The sequence below is a fragment of the Panthera tigris genome, chromosome F3 (genome assembly GCF_018350195.1).
Source record: "Panthera tigris isolate Pti1 chromosome F3, P.tigris_Pti1_mat1.1, whole genome shotgun sequence".
NCBI classification, from domain to species: domain Eukaryota; kingdom Metazoa; phylum Chordata; class Mammalia; order Carnivora; family Felidae; genus Panthera; species Panthera tigris.
Window position 1 is genome coordinate 34,941,029 of NC_056678.1, and position 24,618 is coordinate 34,965,646.

A 24,618-nucleotide genomic window follows, 5' to 3' on the forward strand; every position below is an offset into this window, starting at 1 on the left:
ATAGAGTACATTTTCTGAAATGTTGTAGAAATAGGAGGATAGGATATGTATTTTTTCTTTGATTCTTTCATTAAACATGATTTGAGGGACGCCTGGGTGGCTCAGTCGGTTAAGCATCTGACTTCGGTTTGGGTCGTGATCTCATGGCCCGTGAGTTCGAGCCCCGAGTCGGGCTCTGTGCGGACGGCTCAGAGCCCGGAGCCTGCTTCGGATTCTGTGTCTTTCTCCCTCTCTGCCCCTCCCCTGCTCGCACTCTGTCGCTCTCTCAAAAATAATAAACATTAAAAAAAATTTTTAAATATGATTTGAGATTCATTCATGTTGTGTATCAAAGCTCATTCCTGTTTATAGTTTTCATTCCTAAGATTGAAATGGCTCTGTTATTATGTTCATATAAGCTTGTAATTATTATATCTTCCTAATGAATTGTCCTTTTTGTCATTATGAAATGTTCATCTTTATTTCTAGGGATACTCTTTATCTTGAAGCCTATTTTATCTGGTCTTAACATGGCCATTCTACCCTTCTTATGCTTACTATTTGCATGACATCTATTCACTTTATACCCAGCTGTATCTTCGTAGGTACAATGTGTCACCTGAAGGCAGTGTATCGTAGGGACTTGCCTTTGTATCCATTTCTGCCTTTTAATTGAAGGGTTTAGACCATTAGCAATTAATGTAATTATTAATATTGCTGGCTTTTACTTCTACCATTTTACCATCTGTTTTCTGTTTTCCCCTTTATTTTTGTAACTTTATCCTCCTTTTCTAGTTTTCCTTGGGATTATTTAAATAATTTTTAGCATTCTATTTTAGTTTATCAGTTTACTTACCTATTTATTTATGTATGTATTATTTTTTTTTAATTTTTTATTATGTCTATTTATTTTGAGAGAGAAAGAGAGACAGAGTGCAAGTGGGGGAGGTGCAGAGAGACAGAGGGAGACACAGAATCCAAAGCAGGCTCCGGGCTCTGAGCTGTCAGCACAGATGCGGGGCTCGAACCCATGAGTGCAAGATCATGACCTGAGTCAAAGTCAGATGCTCAACCGACTGAGCCCCCCAGGCACCCCTGTATGTATTAGTTTTTTACAGAGAGACAGAGAGAGAGAGAGAGAGAGAGAGAGAGAGAGAGAGAGAACGTGAGGGAGTACAATTGAGGGAGAGGAAAAGGCAGAGGGAGGGAGAGAATCTCAAGCAGGTCCCACATCCAGTGTGGAGCCTGATGTGGGGCTTGATCTCACCACCGTGATGAGATCATGACATGAGCCAAAATCAATAGTCAAGAGTTGGATGCTTAACCAACTGAGCCACCCAGGCGTCTCTAGCATTTTATTTTAATTTGTCATTGGCATATTGGCTACATCTCTTTGTATTATTTTGTACTTTTTTCTCTAGAGATTACAAATATATACTTTCATATTTGAGTAAATGTAGAAGTTTTGCAATCATATAGACTCCCTTATTATTCCCCTCAACTGATCTTTATGTTATCATTGTCATTTGTATCATATCATCATGTAATCTTTGCTTTTGGTGATGACATGTGTTTTAAAAAACTTAAAAGGAAAAAAAAATGGTCTCTTATACTTACCCAGTTATTTGTTTCTGTTCCTTTCTGGTTTTCTTCCTTCATTCCTCAAGACCCAGCTGTCTTTTGTTATCATTCTCCTTCAACATGATGAATTTCCTTTAACAATTCTTACAATACAGGTATTCTTGTGACAAACTGTCTTAGTTTTCCTTCATGTGAAAATAGCTTCATTTTGACTTCATACCTGGAGGATATTTTTGCTGGCTATAGAATTCTGGGTTGATGGTGCTTTTCTTTCAGCACTTTAAAAATGATGTTCCACTGTCTTCTGACCTTCGGGGTTCCAATGAAAAATCTCCTGGCATTAGAACTCTTGTTCCTTTGTATGTAAAGTGTAGTTTTTCCTCTAGCTGCTTTCAAAGGCTTTTCTTCACCTTAATTTTCACCAATTCGATTATGATGGGTCTACGTGTGGTTTTCTTTAATTTTATCCTGCTTGGGGTTCATTAAGCTTCTTGAGTCTTGAATCTATCAACATGAAATACAATAAAAATTCAGTAAGATATTAATGGGAGCCTGAAGCAGATACAGCGAGGGGCCAGAAGAGAAGCAGTCGGTTCTACCAAGTTGATGAAGGGAAAGAGATGCCCGGGAATGGATGTGAGCAGGCATGCAGAGTGTGGGAGAGGCGGTCTAGACATAGGGACAGTGTGAGCAACACCGTGCCGTGTGACCATGCAGACCTCAGCTCCTCATTCTCCAGGACTCTTCAACTTCACAGTACCTTTTTAAAATGTTCTTTCTTGGGGCGCCTGGGTGGCGCAGTCGGTTAAGCGTCCGACTTCAGCCAGGTCACGATCTCGCGGTCCGTGAGTTCGAGCCCCGCGTCAGGCTCTGGCCTGATGGCTCAGAGCCTGGAGCCTGTTTCCGATTCTGTGTCTCCCTCTCTCTCTGCCCCTCCCCCGTTCATGCTCTGTCTCTCTCTGTCCCAAAAATAAATAAAAAACGTTGAAAAAAAAAAATTAAAAAAAAAAATGTTCTTTCTTTCTTTCTTTCTTTCTTTTTTAAATAACCATCTGGCTTTGTTTTGTGAAACTCTTCTTTTTTAATGTTTATTTATTTTTGAGAGAGAGAGAGGCAGAGCGTGAGCAGGGAAGGGTCAGAAAGAGAGAGAGACACAGAATCTGAAGCAGGTGCCAGGCTCTGCGCTGTCGGCACAGAGCCCGACGCGGGACTCGAACCCATGAACCGTGAGATCATGACCTGAGCTGAGGCCAGAGGTTTAACCACCTGAGCCACCCAAGTGTCCCTGTTTTGTGAAATTCTTAACGAAGTCTCCAGGAGGGACATGGTTTCTCACTCTGTCCTGCCTTTCAAGGGTACAAATAGCATTTCTCCTTTTCCCTGTATCTTCTGAGGAGGTCTAACAAGGGGCTTCACAAATTAAAACAAGCAAACAACACAAAACAAAAACAAAAAAAAGGAAACACCGCTATGCTTTGGACAGCATGTGGGGACTAATTCTGGTTTGTCACTTTATGAAAATACAGTGGCAGAACAAAGAAACTCAGTTTTTCCTATTAAAAAACCTGCCTTTTTAGATAGTAACAAGTTAATTGGTTGAAGCAGTTTGACTCTTAGAAACAGAATAAGTAAAAAAAAAAAAAAAAAATCATTTTCTCACCCAAACTTATACCAATTAAAACTAACCCTCCAAACCTTAGAAGTTTATCCAGCATTAATTACTATATTTAAGGGGCTAAAATTAAGTGCTTTGTTGGTTTCTCCAGATAATTTACATATCATTACTTTACAATTCATGTTGCAATGATTTTTATTAAAATTAGTAAGTGAAAATGGAATAATATTACCTCTAAGCTTTCAGGATCTTAGGGTCAGAGCCATTTAGTTTTTTCTTCTTTAAAATTGTAATTGTCAATTTAAAATATATATATATGTGGAATTTAATGATTTATTTTAAAAAGGAAAGCATGAAACAAAAATGAGTTAGTATTTACAATTTCACTGGGCTTGCATCAGACCCACAATTAAGGCTTTATAATACAGAGGGCAAGAAGAAAAAAACAGAGAGAACCAGAGAAAAATCAGAGTAGAGAAGAGAAGGGCAATTTAAATAAAAAAAAAAAAAAAAAAAAAAAAAAAAGAAAACAGAGGAAATGACATTAACTTGGTTGACCCAGCATCTTCAAATGTATGCAACTGTGGAGCTCAGAGAACAGCCGAGCACCCACTGGTGCTCCCGGGGACACAGTTTGGGAGACTCTGGCTACAGGCATCCTCGAACCGCCCCCAGGAGTAGCATGTGTCATTTGTGCAAAGAGCTTGGAGTTCAAAGACAAAGACTGGAGCACTTGCTGGGAGCACAAATCGCCAACAGAGGGAAGCGGCCCTGGGTGACGACAGTTCGGTCCACGGCACTGTCTCGCCCACTCTAGACAAATGCACCCACCTGCCGTGCTCCTTCCATCCCCATGTCGAGACATCACAGGCACAGGGGCAGAGCGGCCTGCCCCAAATTCCTCAGATGAGGTTGGAGGGGTGAGGATGGGGGTGTTTGTCGTCCATGTCACCGTATGTCTCTAAGTGGGGAGGGGGGTGGTTGTTTCTGGAGCAGAGTCTCCTCAGAAACCCTCTCGCCACCCACATCCCTCCGCAGAGAGGATTTGGCCGGTGTGACATTTCCTGACAGCTCTGACAGGCCTCAAGGAGACAATTAATGCCTCACAGCTGCCTCTACTAGGGAAGGTGCCGGAAGAGGAGGAAGGCGGGGAGGGAGGGAAGTGTGTAAATTTGCAAAAAGTTTTGAAATCATAGTAGAGAATAGCGAGGGAACTGAATCAAAATCTTCAGAGGCATTGAACAGATGCCTCTTGGAATCCCCTCAAGGGCCGGAGAGTGGACACCTGAGGCAAACTTATGGCATCACCACAGAGAGAGGCTAGTAGAGCCTCTGTCGGAGCTTCTAGAAAGAAAAAGAAAGCTGATGGCAGAGCCTGTCTCCCTGGCCTGGATTCCTGGGCTGTTGGACCTTGAACCCTGCCTGCCTCATGCACGGGGATAGAAGGAGTCTAAGGTTGCAGGTGCCCAGCTGTCAGGGCCGGGGAGAGGGAGGGCCGCCCCTGGGAAAGTGCTTTCTGATAAAAAGTCAGACAGACAGAGAGATGAACGGGACTCCTTCCTTCCCAGACACCCCCACGTCTGCCCGGGCAGACAGATGGGCCTTTCCTCTGGGCTTTATAGATTAATGCGTCCTTCTTATCAATTATGGAGACAAGAAAGTGTAATTTTCTCCCCATGTTTATACTGTTCAGGATTAATCTGCCTGTAAATGGATAATCTGTCAGCTTTCCGAGACACTGAAGTGGGTAGGGGGTGGGGCAGGAAATGGGGAAGAGATTTACCAGTGGGTAATGCCATCTGCTTTATTAGGTTGTTTTATAAACCTGACATTCAATTTGTTCTGGAGGACTCGGTGACAGATTATTCTGTAAATTCCCAAATAATTACGATAACCGGAGAAAGAGAAAAAAGGGGGAGAGGAAGGTGGGTTTGGAGGGGTGGGGGTTGCCAGCACCTCTGTGAGTGATGGTTCCAGGGGACAACAACGTCTGTCCCCAGCCCCCTCTAGGGTGGGGGGAAGTTGACAAAAAGGGCCTGGGCACCCTTCAACCCCTGGTCTCATCCATTATCTCCCTTCCCCCATCTTCCAACATTCAGAGTCTCTGCTCTCCCCAACAAGATGGCGAATTCAAGTGAGCCGGGATGGTGTTATCAGGGTGTACATCATAGACTTTCTCCTGTCACCTGAGTCTGAATCCCGGGGTCTCCTTACTAGCTAAGCGAGCTTGGGCAAATGACTTCAACTCTCTGCGCCTCAGGTTTTTTTTGTTTTTTTTTTTTTTTTGCTTGTAAAATGGAGACACCACTGGCACTTACCTCCCATGGCTGCTACTAGGATCAGATCAGTTCCTGCATGGAAGGCACTTAGACCAGTGCTTGGGGCAGACTGAGCGCTGTATAAACTACTGTCTATTGCATTTTTATCCCACAGACCCGAGCCTGCTGCTGACCATATAGTATGATCTGGATAGATACCGGATGGTTGAGTCTGAAAAATCAGAATGGGAGAATCAGAATCTCAGTGCTGATAAGCCCCTTAACAACCTGAGCCTTCACTACCCCACCCCACCCCCCACCCCGCCATCCCCTGCCTGAACACTGCCAGGGACAAGGAGCTTTCTACCTGCCATGCAGGTGGCTAGTCCCATCTCAGTTCAGTGAGTCCTCAAATAAAGACCAAACCTGCCTTCCCCTAGCAGAGCCCTCCCAAAGGGTTAACCCTGCTGGGTTTGCAACGGGAGGCAGGGGAGAGCCCCTCTGGTAAAGCATAGGCTTGATTATGAGCTCTGAGAGCTCGTTTTTCAGCAGAATGCTATTCAATTACCCCGTGCACGCTTATCTTTTAAATTTCCAAATGCTGCCTTCCACGGCTCTGTAATCTTATTTGCCACTTGTGCTTGGGGTGGGAGTGGGCGGGGGGAAAAGAAGCCACACAGTGTGTGCCCATCCTTGTGTTCTGGGGTACGAGGGGGTGGTCACGGATCCCATGCAGGGTGAGAGAGGTGGCAGGACTGGAATCCTTATTGCCTGCTCTCTCTGGCCACCTCTGTCCCTTTGTCTTTCCAAGCATAGATGTGTTGCCACAGTTGGTTACCCAGATAGAGAGGTTCAGGGACTGGAGCCACTCTCTGCCATTTGCTGGCTTTACACTGGCATTTACTCAGACCCATCTTCTATTAAGGGAGCGCTACAGGAACTTACAACTATGATCAGAGGACATAAATGTGGTGCTCACTTCCTTCAGTGAGTGTCCTGCCTTGCCACCAGGCCCCCTCGGGGACCTTACGAGTAGCCACCCTTCACCACCTGCCGTCCTCCCAGAGTCTCTGGCTGAGCTGACCAGTGAAGGCAGTCTGTAGAAACTGGAGGAGGTGCCTGCGTTTTCAAATGTGCAGACACCAAAGCAAGGCTGCAAGCATCACGAAGGATCGGGGAAGCATGACACCATCAAAGGAACAAAGTAAAGCCGTAGTGATTGACCCTAAAGAAATGGACATCTACGAGCTGCCTGACAAAGAATTCAAAATAACTGTCTTAAAAAGAAATGAAAAGGCCAGCCACAGACTGGGAGAAAATATTCACAGTTTATACATCCGACACAAGACTCACCTCCGGAATATACGAAGAATGTTTGTAATTCAATAATAAGAAAACAAACAACTCAGTTTTAACATTGGCAAAAGACGGCACTCCCAAAAGAAGGTAGAGAAATGTCCAACAAGCACGCTAAAAAGGTGGCCAACACCTGTAGTTAAATTAAAACCACAATGAGATACCACTTTGTACTCAATAGCACAACTCAGATATTAAGAGTAGACGATACCAAGAACTGGCAAGGCTGTGGAGGAACTAGAACTTTCATACGCTGCTGGCGGGAATGCAAAACTGTACAACCACTTTAGAAATGAGTTTCGCAGTTTCTTAAAAAGTTAGACACACACCAGCTCTTCAGTTATCACGTATTTACCAAAGAGAATTGAAAACACGTGTCCGCACAAAGATTCGTATACAAATGTTCACAGCAATTTTATTTGCAATAGCCCACGACTGGAAACAACCTGTCTATCAACAGGTGAATGGATAAACAAATTGTGGTACGTCCATACAATAGAATACTACTTAGCAGTGAAGAAAAGAGTGAACTATGGGGGCCTATATAGCTACCCGCGTCAATCTCAGAAGTGATACGTTGAGTAAAAGGAACCAGATACACCAGAAAGGACATTTTATGTATGTCTATGCATATGAAGTTTGAGAACAAGCGACATGACTCTGCGGCGCCGGAAACGGGGTCCAGGATTTCCAGGGGTAGAGATGGGAGCCTGACGAGGAAGGGGAACAAGGGAACTTTCCGCCGTGATGGAAAGGGTCATTGCTTAATGGCAGCAGTGGTTCCGTGACTGGATTTATTTGTCACTGCAAATCAAACTGCACACATCACATGTGCGCGTATACACGGTATGGTATATTCCTCGATGAATAAACTATTTCTCGATCAGAACAAGCGAGGGGAGGAGGAGGAAAGCCCTGAGCCCACGCTGCCCCCATCCTGCTGTGCCATCATCAAACAGCACGCTGCAGGTCTAACCAAGGACAGGGAGCCTTTACGTCAGAGTTGTTGTAAAGATTCAGAGTGGCCTCAAGCATTTAGAACAGAGCCTGCGGACAGCGCACAGTAAACGGTGGCTGCTGATGTGACAGCTGATGGTGGGCTGAAGCCACCGGGAGAGCAGGAGAGTGAGCTCAGCAGGCAGGAGGCCCGGGCTGCGGGAGGGAGCAGAAGAGCCGGCGAAGGCCAACGTCTCTCAGGAAGGATCCTTCCTTGCCTCTTCCAGCTTCTGGGAGCCCCAGGCGTTCGTTGGCTTATGACTGATGGTGTCCCTCCAATCTCTGCCTCCATTCCCCACACAGCCGTCTTCCCTCTGTGCCTCTGTCTGTGCCCATATTTCCCTCTTCATATAAGCACAGCAACCACATCGGATCCCCCCCCCCCCCCCCGACAACTCCAGTCTAACCTCATCTCAGCCTGTTTACACGGCACGGAACAGACCCTACTTCCAAATAAGGTCCCATTCACCGGCACCAGCGGTTGGGACTTGAGCATATCTTTGCGGGGGACACAGTCCAACCCATAACACCGGGGCTCTGCCCTACACACTGAATGTATCTGTGAGGATGGTCGGCGTACACGTGCGTGCAGGCATGCCTTCACACGTCCGTGCAGTGCCCGTGTGGAGCTGTACGCGTGCTGTGCACACCCGTATGCTCTTTCCGGGTGGCCCCAGGCACTGGGTTCTGTGCGGGAGTCTCAGGTTTATATCAAACATGGGAGTTTCCGTCTTTAACAACGGGCTGGGTTTCTCCCCAGCCCGTTCTGAGATTCCTCACCTGCCTCCGGGCCCCTGCGCTCACCCGCAACACGATGGGTTTTCAACGGCTTCTCACTAATAAAACGGTTATTTCCTGACTGACACATTCCTTCCTCTAATTATACACTTACGTCCGCCCCTGGCTCATTCAGGAGAAGAGACAAAAGGCCCGGGACCCAGGCTGACTCAGGGCACACACGCTCACACGCACACGCTCACTCACACACTTTCACAAGGAGCAGTCAGGGTGTGGTTCTCAGAGCGCGTGGTGGACCCTGGGGGCCTTCTTGACCGAGATACCTACCTGCAAAACTCTCCAGAGCACTTCATGGCACCAGAGGCTTCTACCAGAGCTGCATATGTATTTAAAGACCCAAACATAGGGGCGCCTGGGTGGCTCAGTCGGTTAAGTGGTCGACTTGGCTCAGGACATGATCTCGCGGTCCGTGAGTTCGAGCCCCACATCGGGCTCTGTGCTGACAGCTCAGAGCCTGGAACCTGTTTCAGATTCTGTGTCTCCCTCTCCCTGACCCTCCCCCGTTCATGCTCTGTCTCTCTCTGTCTCAAAAATAAATAAACGTTAAAAAAAAAAAAATTAAAGACCCAAACATGAACATCATCATCTCAAAACCGGTAAAAATTAGGTAAAGATCCCAATAATAATCCGTCCCGAAAATGTTACTGTAAGGCTGAGGCCAGTTTCTCTACCAGCAAGTGGGGGCAGGCGGTCGGCATGTCACTCCGCATGGCCTCGAAGCCACTGGACAGGGCGCCCAAGCCACAGAGTCTCTCTGCCTCCTTTCAAAGAAATGCAGTTTAAGAAAGGGGGAAGACAGTTCAAGGCCACGTATCAACCTCCTCATTTTACGGAAAGAAAGACTGAGACCTACAAAGTAATTCAGCGTTGCCGAAGCACAGGGACCCAGTGTCTCCTACCGGATCTTTCCTGCACAGCGTTCTTTCCTCCTCACCTGCCCCACCCACTCCATCTCTCGGGCTTTGGGGGTGAGGGTGGTGGAGAAGGAGGATAGAGGAAAGACTCCCCTCCCCACCCAAGAGGGCCACAGGAGAGTGTCTTATAAGGCTCAGAAGTCCTCCTTCCACCTGCAGATTCCTCCATAGCCCAGTCCTCCCTTCCGGAAAGTCCATGGCACCCACCGCCTGCCCTAGCCGGCTCCGATGAGCTGTTTAACCCAGAGACACTACTGCTTCGGTGCTTTGATCCTGTAGGCACCTGCGGCTTTTTCTTCTATTTTTCACTGCAGGGTGGATGCTGGGTTTTCTTTCCTTGTTACAGGCTGTGGTCGGGCTGCCCACTGCCTCTCCAAGGCCACCGGATGAGGTCCATCAATAGGACAGTAGCAGCAACTGGATTTGGGATGCCTTTTGCAGAAGGGATTTGCACCAATTCAGAATCGGCGTTTTCTACAAGCCTCTTTTTTGGAAGAGGTTGGAGAGGAAGACGATGTGCATGAAAATCACGGACGTACATATAGAGATGATGCTAAGAGGCACGTCTTACCTGCCCGGTTGAGCAGCAAGCTTTGAAGGCAGGTCCTCCTCTTATATGTCTGTGTCCCCCATAGCACCCAAACACACAGTGAGGCATCTGCTGGGGGATCTGGGACAGTCACTTCCCCTCTCTGGGTCTTAATTTGCCCCTCTGTGTGGCGGGGACTTAGATCTCCCATGAGGTCACCCAGTCTCGACGTTTCTTGAACATCAGTGTCACCACCCAGAGTCTACACCGTGAGCCTTTCAGACACATGCTCTGTCACTGGCATCTCCCTCCGCAGGAAATCCTTACACACCCCTCCATCACAGAGTGCCCCGCTAACCACAGTAAATGCGGGTATGTGCAGCCAGGGCGGGGGGGGGAAAGGAAACACCCTCTAATGGAATGCCTGACTTCTGCAACAGTGGCCCAGCCTTTGAGGGTTCCTATCTCCAGTCCCCGAGTTGCTCTCCTCCCACCAAAACTCCCCGCAGTGGATCACGTCCATCAGTGGGGACGGAGTCGAGAGCTGGAAGAGCCCATAAAGAGGAAAAGCCCTAACGAAGCTCTTCCCTGGCAGACGGCCCGAGAAACGCAGGTGGAAGTGAACAGAGGCAGAGGCGAGTGACGATTTTCAGGACAAATCTTTCTGTCTCTGATGAGGGAAAACGCATTCCAAAGTAACTGCCGGAGACAAGAACAGGGTGGGACGCAAGCTGACGAAGGACAACTCAGAATCAGGAATTAGGGGAGGACTCAGCACACGCGGCTAGTGAGGGTGAATTTCAAGGGAACTGTAGGCAGTGTGGCTCCCTGAGCAGACCCGGGCACGTAATTATCGTTCCACTCTGGGGCTTCACCCTTCTCAGCTAAACCCTCCCTTGTTGGGGTTGCCCTTGAGACATCGTTGTGCCTCTAGCGACCCCTCTGCCCTCACCCCCACCTTGCGGAAAGCTTGCCTCCCTGGAAGTGTGACTACTCCATACATACTATGTCTTTGTGGGTGGGCAGAGCGGGGGTGGGGGGGTAGGGGGGGAGGGGGGGTGGGGGGTGGGGGGGTAAGGGGTGGGGGGGAGGGGGGGTGGGGAGTGGTATCCACCCCCACCCTTTAAAGGTCCAGGAGTGGAATTTGTGGGCTGGGCCCAGCTGGCTCTTTCTTCTAAGTCTCCACTCCCCTGCCATCCCCTCCCTCTACCCTGCGCAGCAGAGTTGTTTTGCCAGCAGCGCCTTGCTCAAGGTCAGGGAGCGGGCGGTGGTTCCCAGCACTGCTATCACCTGACATTTACTTTACAGGCTGTTGACTCCCAAACAATACAGTGCATGCCGATTTGCAGGGTACCTTCCGTCTAGTTTTCCAGTAAGCCATTCTCACCAAACAAACACGCAGGGTTCCCCTGGCCCTTGCGCGGACCTGGAAAAACACAGCGCCTGGCGCAGTTCCCAGAGCTGGGTTCGCGGGTCCGCGGCCGGCCAGCGCCGGCCACGCCATGGCGCCCAACTTCCACGAGAGGGCAGCCGCGGGCCGCAGAACCCCCGACCGCGCCCGTCTTCCTGGGCCGACTCGCCTGCGCCTGCGCAGACCGGCGGTCGCTGTGGCCCAGTGCCCGGCCCGCGCTTCCGGCCGCCGGGGCGGAGCGGGCTGCCGAAGGGCCTCCAGCCGGAGCAGCGGTTCTGGGTCCCGGGAGGGAACAATAGGCGGATTTCATCCGTCGGGGGCGACCAGCCTTCCTCCGAGGCCCCCGAGACGCGATAAGAGGAGTGAGCTTCGGTCGTGGCCCAGGGGTTAGAACTTCCGCGCCGGCTGACCTCGGGGCTCGCAGGCCTCCCCCGCCGGCCTCTCGCTCTCCCACCAGCCCTAGGGCCCCTCCCGCGGCCCACCCTCTGCCAGTCTGGCTCTGTTTTTTTGAGCAAAGTCGCCTTGTTCTCTCATTTCCGGAGGTCGCACCGGCCAGGGGTCCCCGGGAGCGGGCACGGGCCACAGGGAACGTCCAGTTAAGGGAGCCCAGTAAAGGGGCTGTGGGCTGTGGGCCCTCACTGCGCATAAAGACCTGCACGGTCAGAGCTGGAAACGACTTAAAGGATCGGCCAGGCAGCAGTGAAGAGGGAAGTACATGAGTCCAGGTCACGAAATTTGCCAGGGAGGAATAAATCAGACCTTGTCTGTTCCCTACGCAGGACCCAGTAATAGTTTCCCTACCTCTTGGGAGAAAGTGGGAGCTCCTGAAGATGGTCTCCAGGCCCTCCAGCTCCATCTACCCCTGCTTATTCTCCAATACACCCTACCCCCCCTCTTTCTACTTGGTTCTACCCCATCTTAGACTTTGCACATGCGGCTTCACGACCCCAGCCTCTCCGCGGCCCCAGCCTCTGCTGGCTGACTCCTGCTCAACGTTTAGACTTTGGCTTACACGCCATTTCCCCTGGAAAACTTCCCGTGCTTTCCCTGTGCTCCTCACATGGAACCCTACACAGCACATGCTGGGGGTAGACCCCACGCACCACCCTGTTTGTTCACTCCTGTAGTCCTCTTCTCGGCCCAGATTGTGAAAGGCCTACAGTAAGTCCACGTTCATATTATGTCCCCGGCATCTAGGCCAGTCTTGGGCCCAAGATCGGCACTCCATAAATATGTGATGAATGAATGGGCCAGAGCTAGCTTATCTAAGGCCCCAGCCTCTGGACCTGTGTACTTTTCACTACATTGCCCTTTGGCCCTTTCACTCTTGTAACTAAAATAACCAGATTTATGGTATAGAAGGGCCTATGATATAGGTCACAGGAGGGGAAACCAAGTGTCCAAATGAAAGTCACTTCCTGGCAGAATTATCACGTTCTTTGCTTTGGCGGCGAGGAGAAAAACTTCCAACGGCGTGTTGGAACGTGATGTTCTCCCAATCTCCGTATTCCAAATGGTCAGTTCTAGCTTACTATTCTGGTTATTCTACTTAGAGAAATGACGTCGCCAAACAGAGATTTCAAACCACGTTCCTACAGTTTGGCAGAAGTGTTCCGGGGGCCCAATGTGTCCACTTCAATCCGAGCAGCACCATTTTTATTTAGGTCTTTCTTGGGGGGGGGGGGGGAAGAGCCAAGATTCCTCTTAATGCTTCATGAAAGTTTTGAGTCCACAGCACCAAAGGATTGTGATGTAGAGGAGCTCAAAAGCTGTGAACAATCATTAACAGCTAATCATTTCAAAGGGCTATAGCCTATGTTCTCAGTAAAGTACGTATCACAACTAGCCAACGTGCCAACCTGCCAACCTATTGACCCACCGAGCCCCATTCCTTTCCTTTTATATGGAGTCTGTTCCCTGCTACCCAATGGGGAGTCTGATGTTTAATGGATATAGCAAGGAACTGGGAGGTATTTTTTCAGATTTTGTTGGATTTACACAAGGAGTTGCTATGTTACTTCTTTTGTGTCCTTTATTTTTATTTTTTAAGCTTATCTGTTTATTTTGAGAGAGAGGGAGTGGGAGAGGGGCAGGGAGAGAGAGAACCCCAAGTAGGCTCGGTGCTGTGAGCACAGAGCCCAACTTGGGGCTCAAACTCACAAACTGTGAGATCATGACCTGAGCCAAAATCAAGCATCACGGGCACCTGGATGGCTCAGTCGGTGGCATCTGACTTCCACTCAGGTCATGATATCACGGTTCGTGGGTTTGAGCCCTATGTCAGACTCTGTGCTGACAGCTCAGAAGCGTGGAGCCTACTTCAGATTTGTGTCTCCCTCCCTCTCTGCCTCTCCCCCACTTGCTCTCTCTCTCTCCCTCTCTCTCTCAAAAATAAATAAACATTATAAAAAAAAAAAAAAAAAAGAGCCAGATGCTTAACCGGCTGAGTCACCCAGGCACCCCTCTTATTATTTATTTATTTATTTATTTATTTATTTATATTACTGGGGCATTTATTTTTTGTTCTTATATATATACTTTTCTTTGATGGCCAAGAGAAGTAAGAATTAGTGAAATTCAGCTTCCAAAGATTTTGCTATCCATACATGAAAGTTGCTCACTGGATAATTTTCTTTTTCGCCTTATTTTATTTACTTTGATTTAATTATTTTAGAGAGGGGGAGAAGGAGACAAAGAGAATCTTAGGCAATCTCCAACTCTTGATTTTGATTCAGGTCATGATCCCAGGGTCCTGAGATCGAGCCCTGAGTTGGGCTCTGTGCTGAGTGTGGATCTTGCTTGGGATTCTCTCTCTCTCTTTCTCTCTCTTTCTCTCTAAAGAAAAAAAAAAAGTCAGATGCTCAACCGAGTCACCCAAGTGCTCTGCTCTATTACTTACTTGAAGAAAAAGGGACAGTTGGGTATTTCATATTTCTCTTTTAAAAAAACCTTTTTTGATTAAAGCTCTAAATTTTTTTTTTCTTAAGTGCCCCTTCCACCCCCAAAGATGTCCAGGTCCTAGTCCCTGGAACCTGTGAATGTTACCTTACACGGCAAGAGAAATTTTACAGATGTGATTATGTTAAAGATCTTCAGGAGATTATCCTGGATTATCCACATGGGCCTATTGTAATCAAAAGAAGGTTTTATAAGCAGGAGGTAAGAGAGTCAGAGTCAGAGCTGTGTCAGTGGAAACAGAGGTTGGAGTGACACAGTGCGAGAAAGACTTAGCTGAATACTGATGGCTTTGAGGCTGGAGGAAGGGTCCGGAAACCGAGGACTGCAGGTGTCCTCCAAGAGGTAGAAAAAGGCAAGGAAACAGATTCTCCCCTGGAGCTTCCAGAAGGAACACAATCCTGCCGATTCCTTGATTCTAGGCCAGGGAGTCACATTTGGAATTCTGACCTCCAGAAGCGTAAGATAGTAAATTTGTGTTATTTCAAGCTGCCACAGTTGCGGTAATGTGTTAACAGCAACAATAGGAAATTAATGCACGACCCCTCCCGGGAAAAAAGAAAATCCTGCTGTAGACCCACATTCATAGAAGGGGATGAACTGGGGAGAGGAGACAACTGGGCAAGAGCTGTTAAGAAGACAAGGGGCTCCTGCAACGCGGGTAAGAATGTCAGAGGCTACCCACGTGTGTGATGTATACGTAGGTTCTTTCTTATTCCAACATGGGTATGAGCTGGCGCCACGGAGATATACGGCGCAGTACTTGCCTGTGGCTGCATCTTCTATTTTAACTATTTGTGTAGCCCTTTTTATTTCCCCTGCCAGCCTGCGCTTTTCCGTGATGGCATTCCTCATTAGGTCCTGGTCCTTTCCTCTGCCTTGTATGAATAACCCCGCCTTGCATTTATGAGCATCTCCCACTTCCCCAAGCTTTTCTGCAGCCATTCCCCATTTTGAGCCCTACCACAACTCTCGTGGGGTCGGGCAAGACCACGAGTAGTGTTACCAATATATTTCACTGTCTCACGCAAGTTCTCCAACATCCAGGCCCTTCTGTCCCCGGTAGCCCACCCATTTTCTCTGCAAGGTGAACTCTAGGCCAGGGGTGAGAATGTGGAGGTGCTGTGGGCCTGGAGGGGTCCTGAGACTGTGAGCTCAGGGCCACCCAGAGTTACTGTGTGCAACTCCTTGGGCTTCTAACCTCTGAACCTGGAAGAAAAATGCTTTTGCCCAGCTTGCGGGTGGGGGACGGCGGGGAACTGCACCACGGTGAAACCTTTTTCACTGTTCTTCTCAAGGATGTGGAGTAATTGGATAGGAAGAAAAGAGGTCAACCCCTGGTTTGGGGCGGGGGAGGGCAGGTAGGCCAGGCTGACTGTCAGGGGTCCCCAGTCTGAGCCCCCTCCTCATCCCCAACTGTCCTACAGAGGCTCTACTGTGAAGGCAGGCAGGAGGGATAGGCATGCTTCTGGTCCGGGTTTCAGGGCCTGGCGGAAGGGAGCGTCAGAAGAGAGCGGTACCCATAATTCTTTGCATGCCATCCACATCCTCCCAGAGACAGCGGTGTCTCTGGTTAGAGACGGTTTCGGGCCATAGGTCCCCATATATCAGGGGTCTAAGCTTGCCCTGAAGCTTGCAAGTCACTTTGCCTGGATCGCACTTCCTCTGCAGAATGTGGGTAACACCTATCCTGCAAATCGCTGGGAGGATAAAAATAATACATGGAAAATAGGAAGCACTCAAATGACAGCTCTATTATTTACAGCCAAACAAACCGAGAGGGGAAGTGGATTTCTCAAAGTTGGGCAGCTGATAAACGGAATCAAGACCCCATCTTCAACCCAAGTCTTCAGTTTCTCATCCAAAGGCCCTCCACTTCCCACAACCATCTGTGGCCCGGCGTGGGACAACCACCCTGCCCCCCGCCCCAAGACAAATCTTCCCAGCTCGGCTCACACAGAGAGAGCAGCAGGGGCTGCTTCTGCGCGCGGCCCCCACCCAGAACCCGCTGGAAGCTGAGCGCCGCACAGCTGCACACAACTGGCAACCCTCCCGGCTGGATCCCCGAAGGGCGGCGCCGCGACCCGAAACCTCTGCGCGGGGAGACGTCAGGGCGGCCGCGTGCGTCTCCTCCCTCCGGCCGCTGTCCCGACCGCCGCCCCGGAGCACAGGGGCACTGAGCCCGCGGTCAGGGCGGACCCCGGAGCGGCGCCAGGCACAGCCTGGCTGGCGAAGCTCCCCGCGCGCCTCCGCTCCCGGGTGCGAGCGCTTCGAGCCGGGGCAGCCTGGGGCAGCGGGGAGTAACCGGGAGCGCACGGAGCCAGGGCGCACGCACATCTGCAAACCCGTCCGCAAAGCTCTCCCTCTGCAAGCGTGTCGGGTTCGCGCGAAGGCCGGGCGGGAGGAACCCGGGGCGGCCGGGGGAGGCCTCGCGAAGTCGGCCCGGGGCGGCCGGGAGGCGACGGGAGAGGGGCCTGGCCCGCCGCCTGCAGGGTTCAGACGGGGCCAAGGAAGCCAAAAGCCGGCCGGCTCGCGCCAGCGCCAGGAGCCAAGGCTGACGCGGGGTGCTGAATAATGTTTGGCCGGCGGGCGCAGCCCCCGGGCTCGGCGGGGACGCGCGCAAGGGGCGGGCGGCCTCCCTCGGCGCCTCTGCCCCGAGCCCGCGCAGCACGCTCCGCTGCGGGAGCGCTCCCGTCCCGGGCCCTGCCACCGCCGCGTCGGCCCCGAGGGCGGGCAGCAGGCGATTCCAACCCTACTCGGCCCCTCGGGTCTCCCTGTTCTGGCGCGTGCCGGGGATCCCTGAGCAGATCGTGGGAGGACAGGAAATGCGGTCCCACTCCCCACGAAAGCAGTCCACCCGCCCCGCGCATGTTCCCAGGCGGGACAGCCCTGGGGCCCAGCGCTGAGATGGCTTGCGCGCAGAACTTCCTGAAAGTGAGCACCTGCTTTGGGAAGATGACAAGAACGGGGAACCCTGAAACTCAGCTGTGCTGAGCCCCTGAAACTCACCTGTCGTGAGCCACAAAGGGGCCTCACACAGCCCTGTTATCCCCTTACTGTCATTAACAAGACTGTAAACATAAACAGGTTTGTATTTTACCTGGGCGCTTTCAACCCATCTTTCCTCGTTATCCTTACAGCAACCCTGTGACGCAGACAGAGCTGGTACCTATTCATTTTACAGGTGAGAAGTCATAGGAGTGAGAAAGACCTGAGTTTCTGTGCCCATTTGCCCAGCCGAGCTCTGTCAACCAAAGGCTGACCCCCTTCTCCCTCTCTCTCTCCCTCTGTCTCTTTCTCCTTCCCTCAGCGGGAAGCCACATTTCCACCCCCTGCAACATTCTTGAAGACGGTGGCCTCTATTTCTCTGAGAATTAGGCCTTCTAGTCTTCTGCTGCCTGGAGAGGTGGTGATAGCAAGTGATGACGAAGAAGGTTCTCCTTACAGCAGGACACATTCTGTGAGTGGCCTTCTTGATGCTTTCCTTCCAGCTGCAAGGAGGATCAGCACTCCTTGCCCTGGGCAAGTAGTTCTCAAAGTCTAGTCCTCAGACTGGCAGCCGGAGCGCCACCCAGGAACTTGTAAGAAGTCCATTCGCAACCTCTGCTCCACCCCAGACCTCCTGAATCCGACACTCTGGAGGCGGAGCCCAGCAATTTTGTTTTAAGGAACCATCCAGTGGATTCTGTGATACATGCTGAAGTTCTGGGAACCACTGTTCTAGAAAAACCTCTGCAGAAGCAGACTCCGAATCCAAGAGCCTGACTGCCGCACTGCTGAGGAGGTCCGAGAAGGCAAGAAATGAACTGGTCCGGCGATCGGCAGCAGTGTGATGGGTCCATTCCTCAGATTCTCTGTTAACTCTGTGTGTGTGTGTGTGTGTGTGTGTGTGTGTGTGTGTGTGTTTGTGTGTGCGCACGCGTGCATATGTGGGTAAACCTTTGGGGCCACATAAGAGATGGGAAAGAAATGGGGTCTTTCAGGGCGCCACACAATACTGCGTTCACACACCCACTCGACTCACACACCGAGTGTTCCTGCTGTGGACCAGTCCCTCAACTTGCTAAGGATGATCTGGATGTTCACTGATTCTTTGAGTTGGAAGAAACAGGTGCAACCAGGTCATGTCACGCAGTGGAACAGCATTGCTAGGTACGAGGAAACACGTGAAATGGACACCGTTGTTTCGTTCTCCCTGGCTGACAGGAAGCTGACCCTGACTCAGTTGAAGGGTAGAGCCAGGCTGTGTTTCCGGGAAGGGAGGGAGGGGGGGGGGCAGGCTGCACTCCTCCCAGCTGGCCCCAGTGCTTAATGTAGGGACGGGTACCAGGTATGATTCCAACCAGTGACGGAGCAGGGAAGCTTGCTGGGGAGCGGTTGGAAAATTTTCCTCCCTGTCTGACAGGGTCACAAGAAACATGCATTTCCTTTTTTATCTCTAGGTGCCACTGCCCGGAATCACTACAGTCTTTCTGAAAAGACAGTGACACATTGGACTAGAGGTGCAGGCAGCATATTGAGGGTGGCAGAGAAGAGAGTTAGGAAACACTTGGTATCTTCAGGATGTTGTTCAGCCACCAGGTTCATGGATTTGGAGAGGTGGGGGAGGGGCGCGTTTTGGGATTTTCCTGTTAAATGAGATGGATTATCTTTCTTATCTAGACGGCTTCAAGTGCGGTTTTCTTTTGCAGCCCAAACCTTCCTAGTACAACGAGTGAGACCAGAATCTCCCTGCGATACACAAGCAGAAATGCAAGTCCCATGCGGCATCAGAGGGGTTATCAGGAGGACGTTCAGAGGCTCTGACAACGCTAGGCCTTAGATCGGCTGGTGTCCCGCATCTGTCTGTCACAAGAGTTTCCGGCTCTGTTGCTCACGCTGTCGGTCCCTTTTTGTGTCTGTTGTTTCCACTTTCTGCCGGTTTCCAGGTCAGATTTTCAACAATGAGAAGCGGACTCGCCTCGTTGAGCAGCACAGCTTCTGATGGGGAAGGACTTCTCATGTGGGGCCTCCTCCTGGGTCGCTGGTCAGTCTGTGCATTGGCTGTCGTTGAATCAGGGTCCTGCTCCTGGTAAGGAGGGTGGATACGGAACGTGGCCAGCCCCACTCAGCCCGAGGCAGAGGCCGTGGGCTGGGAAGCCTCCCTGACAAGTAAACAAGGCCCTTGGCAGGTACTGAGACTGACTTGCCACCACAGCCTTCTCGGGGAACAATGAAATGGCAGCGCTGAGCCAACCAGGGTCAGAGCAAAGGAATCCACTCCAACCACAACCCCCCTCCGCTGTTGATCTGTCATACACCCGACAGTCCGGGGGGGTCTGGCCAAAACGTGTGCCTGGGTGCCTCGATCTGCCTCCAGACGCACAGTCGAACTGCTCAGAGACTATCCCCACCCCGGGTGGGTCCCCGCAGGAAGGAGGCGCCCTTGCTGCCTGCCCCGAACGCGCACACCACACATGATTTTTCCATATGGCACTTTATGGCAACTGTCTGCAGGGTTGCTTTGTTGTGTGCCGCATCAGGAAAGCCTTCGCGGTGCCGCCTTGCGCTGGGATGTGCCCGCAGCCGCCGCACTGACGGAACTGAGAGTAGAAGGGACAGCAAACGACCGCAGCAGAACGTTTCCTAAAGCCACGCTTTAAAAAAGCATAGGGGATACCGGCAACAAGGAGCCCAAGTGTGAGAGCACGACCTCGCTTCCGCTGTGTTTGTGGCATCCTGATCGGACGTGTGTTATTCTTTCCTTGAGAGCAAGCAATCACAGGAACGGAAGAGGCGCAAACTGAGTGTTTCTGTCACTTGTTAGTTCTCTATCCTCAGGCGAGTTGTTTGAACTTTCTGAGCTTCAATGTCTTCGTTGGTAAAATGCGCCTAATACTCCTTCCCTCGCAGGCTTGCCGTATTCCTTCTACGCAGTGAGGCACCTGGGAAGATGTTGAACACCTAACGTCATAATATGTTAAAGCTGCAATTCCGAAAGACCCCCTCCCGGGGGCAGGAGGGCTATCGGATGACTTTGAGAGAACCATAGTCTGAATCTCTAGAGCGTGGTATTGACTGAGTCCTGCGATGTCAGAAACGAGCCGTGGCTGGAAAGTGCCAAGTGGATCGTGGGATCTTGGGAAGAAGACAGCTTCGCTCATGGTCATCCGACCAGGAAATGGAGAGGAAGCCAAAGTAGCTTCCAGAGCTGAGCCCAGGTGTCATTCATCATTTTACGCTACATGGGAAGTGAGACAGAACCCGGGCCTGACACCAGCTAGGCCTCCGAGGAAAGAATCAGAAGCCACGGTTACCAGTCAGTGAATGATGCCAGGGCAAACCACTCAGGGCATTAGGAGATGGGTCAGGAATAAGAATGGGATTTTTCGGGATTTGGGAGCCAAAGGATCTTCAGGGGAGTGATAGAGATGTTTAGGAATTCTCAGGCCTAGCATCGAGAAAGGTCAACTAGACGTCTGAGAGCACTCAGAAGTCTGGAATGGCTGCCTGAGGCCACACTCGAAGAGGAAATCAGCAGTGAGTGTTGGAGAGATTTTAGGGATCCCTGAAGGCCACACGATAGGAGTACCAGACACTGGTGTTATTTAAGATGGTGGGGAGGAACAGGGCCAATTTTTTCCAGAAGACAAGAGTCTAAGGTGTTTCACTCCACCCCGCCCCCACCCCACCCCTGCACATCCTGCAAAATCCTCAGAACCGTGAAGAGCCTGGGTCTGACTCCCATCCGTAGGTTACATTAAAATGCCCAGTCGGCCTTAAAATAGGAAGAGTCATCCAGGTGGGTAGGACCTCATCCTAAGAGCCCCTTGGAAGCAGAGAATTTCCTCTAGCTGGTCGCAGAAGGGGAAGTCAGGGATCTCAAGCAGAAGGACTCAAGTCACTACTGATGGCTTGAAGAGGGAAGGGGCCACTTGTCAAGAAATTTGGTGGCTTCTAAGAAAAGTAGCTTTGCTGACTCCCAGAAACAAGAGAGGGATCTCAGTCCTACACCCACAAGGAGCTGAATTCTCCAACAGCAAGAATGAGTGTGGAAATGGATTCCTTCCCAGGGCCCCCAGATGAGGGCCCAGGCTGGTCAACACCTTCACCTTAGCCTTGGGATACTCTGAGTGGGGGACCCGGTCAGATCCAGACCCAGATCCAGAGATAATAAGTGGGTGTTGTTTTCAGCTGTTCAGTTTGTAACGATTTTGTGTGCAACCGTTGGACACAAATACAGGTCAATGAAGAACACGTAGCTCAAACTTGAAGACTTAGAAATGTGTCCATCTTTGCCTCGTTTCGACTCTGGTTCTTTCCACCTGTTGTTTACCACTATCTTCTTCAGACTTTTTTTTTTTTAAATTCACTATCTGATTACTAGGAACCAATAAGAATTTAAATATACATAAGTGCTAATAAAATATAAGAAAAATATGCAAAAAGTGTAAAGTCCATACTGTTTCTGCCACTTAGTTTGTGTGGCCTCGGAAAATTTTTTTAGCCTCCTTGTGTCTCAGTTTCTCATCACAAACAGGGTTTATAAAGCTTACTTACTGCATTTAAGTCAGACTCAACTCACACGGTGTATTCCAATGTGGTTTATGAAGTATAAGGCTTTATACAAATGTAAGCAACTGCTTCTGTAAAGCCAAAGCAACCAGCAGGATGACTGGGGCAGCCGGGCGAGCCAGCGACAGTGAAAATCCCAGCTAGAATTTCTAGACACCTAATAGGAGAACATTAATGAGAAGAGCCCCTTGAAGAAAGTATGGAGGACCATTTGCAAGGACTATTTTTCCTCTTGGCTGTGCTTTCATTCTTCAAGTAAGAAAAGAACAGACTCGGAAGCATGCTAGACTAATTCTCGGTATCACTAATAACAGAGTTTAAAATCCTAGATGAAAAAAAAAGTAATATGATTCCCAGAACGGCCGACCAAGTTGTTTAGAGAGCAAAAGAGAAAAAGGAAGCCGCCCTGTAATACGTTACGTAATGAGGACATTAAACAGAACAAATGAATGAAATCAAACACCTATAAAGCAGAGGAGAAGCAGAAGGACATTTCTTGGGGGAAATGTTATCGTTGGTTAAAGATAACACGCCTGTGCTTCACAATAGGGTGTGAAACGTCTTGCACGGTAAAGAGATGGTTGGGAAGAAAGGCTACAGGCACGGCGTGGCAGCATATGGAAATTCAATCTATAACAAAGAAAATCAGACAAGCGATGGGTGATAAGCACGCCCATGAAGGACAAAAAGACAGATGTAAAAAGCTGATGAGTTCTCCCACTACTAACAGCATCCAAATTAGCAGAATGTTTATTATAAATCAGACTACAATAGCTACACAGAGGAATACTTTGGAGAAGGTTCAGAAGAGGAAGAACCAGCACCAGTGCTATATTTAGTCAACAATACCAACAAAGTGTTTTGTTTCCTGCCTGTTCCATTGTTGATTGACAATGAAGCTGCATTTGAAAAACATGAACCCAGGTAATACGAAAGCACACACATAGGTACGCACGCCAGGTAAATCTGTAAATAAATTTACAGGCAGAATTAAAAGCTTTCGCTAGCACACAACATGTTGCAGTCATCCTAGAGAATGGACAAAACTGAGAACCAATTCCGGGAAGTAACCCCATGCCACAGAGGAGCCCCGTGTTTAGGATCTTAAGTGTACTTGAGACTAGAAACGGGCTTGAGTTCAAAGCTTAGCTCCACATTTATCCTTTGGGAGATACTGAGCATTTAAATCAGCCTCTCTGAGCATCAGTTTCTCTGTCTGTAAAATTGAGATAATAGGGGTTTGGAGAGGACTAAGTGGAATGTTACACATAAACGGCTGACATATGGTCAACGATCAAAAATGGTGGCTAATTTTTAAATCAGTAATACCCCTCCAGCTGTAAAGGAGCTCATTAAATAGACTGAGGATCCTTTCCACTTTTAAAGTCTTACAGTTCTACCCTTGTACATTTTGATGGGAATATAAAATGGTGCAGTCGCCGTGGAAAATAGTTTGGAGGTTCCTCACCAAACTCAACATAGACTCAGCCTACAATCGAGCAATTCCAGTCCCAGGTGTTTACTCAAAATAATCCAAAGTGGGGATTTAAACGGTGACTTAGAGCATTTTTCATTAGAACATTTTCTTACAGTAGCCAAAAGGTGGAAACAACCCAGTGTCCATCAACAGATAAGGGATAAACAAAATGTGGTACATAATATAATGGAATATTATTCAGCCATAAAGAGTAATGAAGTTTTGTTACCTGTTACAACATGGATGAACCTTGAAGACTTTATGGTAGATGAAATAAGCCAAAGGCAAAAGAACAAATATTGTACGATTCCATTTATATGAAATACATAGAAACACATAGGAAATTTCATAGAAACAGAAAGTAGAGATTACCGTGGGCTGGGGGAAGAAACAAAGGTGAATTATTACTTAATGGGTACTGAGTTTCTATTTGGAATGATGGAAATGTTTTTGGAAACGGATTGTGGTGCTGGTTGCACACCAGTATGAACAAGAACGATGCTACTGAATCGTATACTTAGAAACGGTTAAAATGGCATTTTTTTCTTTTTCTTTTTTTTTTTTTTAATTTTTTTTTCAACGTTTTTATTTATTTTTGGGACAGAGAGAGACAGAGCATGAACGGGGGAGGGGCAGAGAGAGAGGGAGACACAGAATCGGAAGCAGGCTCCAGGCTCTGAGCCATCAGCCCAGAGCCTGACGCGGGGCTCGAACTCACGGACCGCGAGATCGTGACCTGGCTGAAGTCGGACGCTTAACCGACTGCGCCACCCAGGCGCCCCTAAAATGGCATTTTTTATATATAATAAATTATATATAATTTTCCCACAAAAAAGCGTGGTTCTATCTTTCAGACTCTTCTCCTGTGATACGCCAACATCCCAGTTAGAACGATGAATGCCACCTGCCTTTTCCTATTCCCTACAGTCACAAGTGTGGGCTCTCGAGACAGTTCGCCTGGGTTCGAACCCTCCCTCTGTTACTTACTACCTGTGCCATCTGGGGCAAGCCGCTCAAATTGTTTGAGCTTCAGCTTCCTTCTATGTAAAATGGAGATAAAAATAATCCCTACCCCGTAGGCTTGTTTGGAGGAAACTGTGAGATGCTTACAACGGGGCTGGGATGAAGAAAGTGCTTCTGAGATATAGGTTCTTACGATTCCTTGACAAGGGCCGCTACGTGGTAGCGGAAGGTG

General features: G+C 49.4%; 1 protein-coding gene across 2 annotated transcripts in view; it reads right to left on the reverse strand.

Annotated features, from left to right (window-relative positions):
- LOC122235934 overlaps window positions 1-24,618 on the reverse strand; it is a 79,691-nt gene that overhangs the window by 33,019 nt on the left and 22,054 nt on the right. The window contains exons 3-4 of one of the 2 annotated variants that reach the window (XM_042976533.1): window positions 5,494-5,665; window positions 1,597-2,064 (exon numbers count right to left, since the gene is read on the reverse strand). The gene's annotated coding sequence lies outside the window, so the exon portion shown is untranslated. Of the gene's footprint in view, window positions 1-1,596; window positions 2,065-5,493; window positions 5,666-20,052; window positions 20,317-24,618 lie in introns of those variants that run through there. The other variant, XR_006214073.1, reaches the window with a different exon arrangement.